At 42.1% G+C, this 5,165-nt stretch overlaps 1 pseudogene; it reads right to left on the bottom strand.

Moving 5' to 3' along the window:
• Window positions 1-286: 286 nt before the first annotated feature.
• LOC127489881 (glyceraldehyde-3-phosphate dehydrogenase pseudogene) lies at window positions 287-1,725 on the bottom strand (annotated as a pseudogene).
• Window positions 1,726-5,165: the final 3,440 nt, after the last annotated feature.

Below are 5,165 nucleotides of genomic sequence, written 5' to 3'. Positions count from 1 at the left end.
GTTTGGAAGGTCATTTTGATCTGGCTGCTTTGACAATTTCCTCTTAGTCTTTATTTTCTGTCTTTAGATATGTGGCTAGGCGTAGTTTTTTTTGGGGGGGTGTGTTTCTTGAAATGTATTGAACTCTGTGGTATTGTCTTTTATCAATGTTTAAATATTCTCACCTTTTTCTTTTAATTTTGACTGGGCGCAGCATATTTTGTTGATAGTATATGACAAGGTAGGGCTCCCTAGTCCCCTCCCCTTATTCAGGGAGTGTGGGATAGAAACTGAGACGGGGAGATTCTTAGTGTGTTGAAGGACTAAATGAAGGCAGGGGCTCTCTAGCAGCAGAGGGCCTCTCTCTTCCTTTGGTGTTCTTGCTGCAGCAGGTGGTCCAGGGGGGCTCTGACTTGTTGGAGGCCATGTGGACTTTAAGGTTCACCACCCTCTTGCTGTAGCCAGATTCACTGTCATCCAGAAAATGAGTTTAATAAAGTAATCATTGAGGGTATGTTAGCTCCAGCATAGAAGGTATAGGAGTCAGTGATAATGTTTAAATTTTAGAAGCTAACCTGGTCCTCAGTGTAGCCCAGGATTCCCTTTATAGAATCTGCTTCACGGCTGGCACCATGGCTCAATAGGCTAATCCTCCACCTAGCGGCGCCGGCACACCAGGTTCTAGTCCCGGTCGGGGCGCCGGATTCTGTCCCGGTTGCCCCTCTTCCAGGCCAGCTCTCTGCTGTGGCCAGGGAAGGCAGTGGAGGATGGCCCAAGTGCTTGGGCCCTGCACCCCATGGGAGACCAGGAGAAGCACCTGGCTCCTGCCTTCGGATCAGCACGGTATGCCGGCCGCAGCGCGCCAGCCGTGGCGGCCATTGGAGGGTGAACCAATGGCAAAGGAAGACCTTTCTCTCTGTCTCTCTCTCTCTCTCACTATCCACATTGCCTGTCAAAAAAAAAAAAAAAAAAAAAAAAAAAAAGAATCTGCTTCAATACCTTCTTGATGTCATCATATTCAGTAGATTTCTCCAGAAAGATCAGATCCATAACTGGTACATTGAGGGAGGGCACACAGAAGGCCACACCAGTGATTTTCTCATTCATCTAGGGAATGACCTTATCCACAACATTGGGTTGTAGATGCAGGGATGGTGGACAGCCCCACAGCCATCACCCTATAGTTTTCCAGAGGGGTTATTTACAGTCTTCTGGGTGGCAATGATGATGTGGACTTGAGGTCATGAGTCCCTCCATGATGCCAAAGTTGTCATGGATGATCTTGGCCAGGGGGGCTAAGACGTTGGTAGTGCAGGAGGCACTGCTGATGCTTTCGAGGGAGTTGTCATACTTCTTATGATTCACACACTTCACAAATATGGGGATATAAGCAGAGGAGGCAGAGTTGATGACTCACTCTTCAAGTGAGCTCCAATCCTCACTAACAATCCTGTTAGTGAGGAAAACATGGGACTCTACAGCATAGTCATTATCAGCTGACATTGGTGAATTCTTGCTACTAGAAGATGGAGATAGGTTTCTCATTAATGACAAACTTCACATTTTTAGACTTGACTCTGTCATTGAACTTTCCCTGGAGGAATCATACTGGAACATGTAGACCATGCAATTGAGGTCAATAAAAGGGTCTTTGATGATGACAGCATCCACAGTGCTAGAGTTAAAAGCATGCACAGTGACCAGCCAGTCAGTATGGCCAAATCCATTTACTCTGACCTTCACCATTGGGTCTCAAAGATGTGGCTGCCACTGCATGAGAAGATGTGGTGTTCTGTCAAAGCTGGAGGAGCAGAGAGCTCATCTTCTTTCCTTTATAGATATTGCCTCTGATCCATCCTCATCTCTTCTTTTGGGTCTCTAATGGAACAATTATTATAAGTTCTCAAGCTATAATTTAGCTTTCTTTCCTGAATTTTCTGTGCTATATTTTAGTTTCTTTTGACTTGTTTTTCATCTAATTTTCTTTAATATATTATTCAAATAATTTATTGAGTTCTTAGTTTTACATATGTTTTAAACTCTCATCTTTTGCTTGCTGTTCTTTTAGTCTTTATTATTTTTTATAATTTTCACTTTCCTGCACCAAATTTCAATCTTAGCTTTTATTTCTTCCTTTAAAAAATTTATCTCAAAGGCAAAAAGAGAGAGAAAGATATGGATAGGGAGAGTGAGTACCCATCCCAAATACCTGTAATGGTCAGCACTGGGCTGGGGCTGGAGTCGGGACATGGAAGTACAGTTCAGGTCTCACATGTAGGTGGTAGAGACTCAATTACTTGAACTATTACTGCTGCCGCCTAGGGTCTACATTTGTGGGAGATGGGAGTCAGTAGCTAGAACCAGGAATTGAACCCAGGCACTTCAATGTGGGATGCAGGCATCTTAACTGCTATGCCAAACATCTGCTCCAGCTTTTATATCTTCAAACATAGTAAGCAGAGTTTTGAAGAATTTTTGTCTGATACATTCAATACAACATATATGAGTAATAATGGATCATTCCTGTTAGTTCTTCTTCATATTGTTTTTGCTTAGGTGTTTTGTTCCCTTGTGTGCTTGTTTATATTTAAGTGTGTCATGAGAACTGTGTTTAAGAGATTTAGAAGAGGGGTTCCCATTTTGGCCTCATGCCTGTTTGAGCCCCAGCTGCTCTGTTTCCAATGCAGCTTCCTGCTAATGTGCCTGGAAGGCAGTGGGTGATGGACCAAGTACTTAAGCCCCTGTCATCCATGTGGGAGACCTGGATGGAGTTCCTGGATCCTGGCTTCAGCTTGACTCAGACCTGGCTGTTGCAGCCATTTAGATGGTAAACCAGGGGATGGAAGATTCTCTCTCGCTCTCGCTCTCTCTCTCTCCCTCCTTTCCCCTTCTCTCTCTATCACTCTGTTTTTCAAATAAATACATGAATCTTGAAAAGATATTTAGGAAAATGTTTTGCTTTCTAGATGTTTTCACAGAGGGGATTTTCATTTTGTTCTCTAGGTGTCTGGGAATGTTTTCATTCTAGGAGCTGTTTTTTTTTTTTTTTCTTTCAAGATTTAGTCATTTTTTGAAAGTCAGAGTTACAGAGGGGGAGAGAGAGAGAGAGAGAGAGAGGTCTTCCATTGGCTGGTTTACTTGCCCAAAATTGTTGCAACAGCCAGAGCTGGGCCAGACCAAAGCCAGGAGCCATGAGCTTCATCTGGGTTTCTCATGTGGATGGCAGGGGTCCAAACACTTGGGCCACCTTCCATTGCTCTTCCTAGGCCATTAGCAGGGAGCTGGAGCAGTAGCAGAACAGCCAGGACTTGAACTGGTACCCACATAAGATGCGTGGCAGCTTGATTCAACTTATACCACAAGGCCGGACCCCTAGGACCTTCTTAATTGTGGTTCAGAACTTGAGATTCCTGGATATCAAGATGGTGATTATCTAAATGACAAAGTTTCCACTGTGTCTTATTGATTTTCAGTTTACCTCTACCCTAAGGGCAAGCTTTTCATGATTCTAGTTTAAAGTAAGGATTAATTGATCAAAATCCCATCCCTTGGCAGTGTTCAGCCTTTGATTTCTGTGTCTTTAGTTCCAAGAGGATTTCAAAATACAGATGAGCTTCACAGCGTCTGTTCCATGTAAACAGATGTGTCGGAGAAAATTCAGCTTCAGGTGACTGGGCTTACCTTTCCTGGTTCTTGTCTTCTGATCTTGGCCTTATCAAGATCTTTAATACTTGTTAACTTATATTTGCATCTTAACTTATGTTTGTCAATTGGTTGTTTGCTAAATATGATCAATTTTTTTTACTTCCCCAGATGTATCCTAATCTATACATTTGTTTCTGAAAGGAAAATAAATTTCTTAAAGATTCCTATATGTCATACTGTTAGCATTTTTTTTTAATAATAAAAGTGTGGAGAGTCAGTCAAATACTGAGACATTAAGGAAGAAGATGGACAGTCAAGTGAGATGCAGTAAAGTATTAATTAAATTTTCAGTCAAGAGTTCATTGACTTCCTAGTCAAGAGTAATTATTGGTAAAGTGATAAGAACAATGAATGGAAGCTTAGAGAGCAGAGCCAACTTATATTTGATCAAGGATCTAAAACTAATTCCTGGAGCAAGGACAGTCTATTCAATAAATGGTGCTGGGAAAATTTGATTTCCACGAGCAGAAGCATGAAGCAAGACCCCTACCTTACACCTTACACAAAAATCCACTCAACATGGATTAAAGACCTAAATCTACGACCTGACACCATCAAGTTACTAGAGAACATTGGAGAAACCCTTCAAGATATTGGCACAGGCAAAGAATTTCTGGAAAAGACCCGGGAGGCACAGGCAGTCAAAGCCAAAATCAACTACTGGGATTGCATCAAATTGAGAAGTTTCTGTACTGCAAAAGAAACAGTCAGGAGAGTGAAGAGACAACCGACAGAATGGGAAAAAATATTTGCAAACTATGCAACAGATAAAGGGTTAATAACCAGAATCTACAAAGAAATCAAGAAACTCCACAAAAACAAAACCAACAACCCACTTAAGAGATGGGCCAAGGACCACAATAGACATTTTTCAAAAGAGGACATCCAAATGGCCAACAGGCACATGAAAAAATGTTCAAGGTCATTAGCAATCAGGGAAATGCAAATCAAAACCACAATGAGGTTTCACCTCACCCCGGTTAGAATGGCTCACATACAGAAATCTACCAACAACAGATGCTGGCGAGGATGTGGGGAAAAAGGGACACTAACCCACTGTTGGTGGGAATGCAAACTGGTCAAGCCACTATGGAAGTCAGTCTGGAGATTCCTCAGAAACCTGAAGATAACCCTACCATTCGACCCAGCCATCCCACTCCTTGGAATTTACCCAAAGGAATTTAAATTGGAAAACAAAAAAGCGGTCTGCACCCTAATGTTTATTGCAGCTCAATTCACAATAGCTAAGACCTGGAACCAACCTAAATGCCCATCAACGGTAGACTGGATAAAGAAATTATGGGATATGTACTCTTTAGAATACTATATCGCAGTAAGAAACAACGAAATCCAGTCATTTGCAACAAAATGGAGGAATCTGGAACACATCATGCTGAGTGAAATAAGCCAGTCCCAAAGGGACAAATACCATATGTTATCCCTGATTGGTGACAACTGACTGAACACCAAAAAGGAAACCT

The sequence above is a fragment of the Oryctolagus cuniculus genome, chromosome 2 (genome assembly GCF_051225735.1).
Source record: "Oryctolagus cuniculus isolate XC-2025 breed Fujian yellow rabbit chromosome 2, ASM5122573v1, whole genome shotgun sequence".
Classification (NCBI taxonomy): domain Eukaryota; kingdom Metazoa; phylum Chordata; class Mammalia; order Lagomorpha; family Leporidae; genus Oryctolagus; species Oryctolagus cuniculus.
This window is presented reverse-complemented; position numbering and strand designations above follow the sequence as displayed.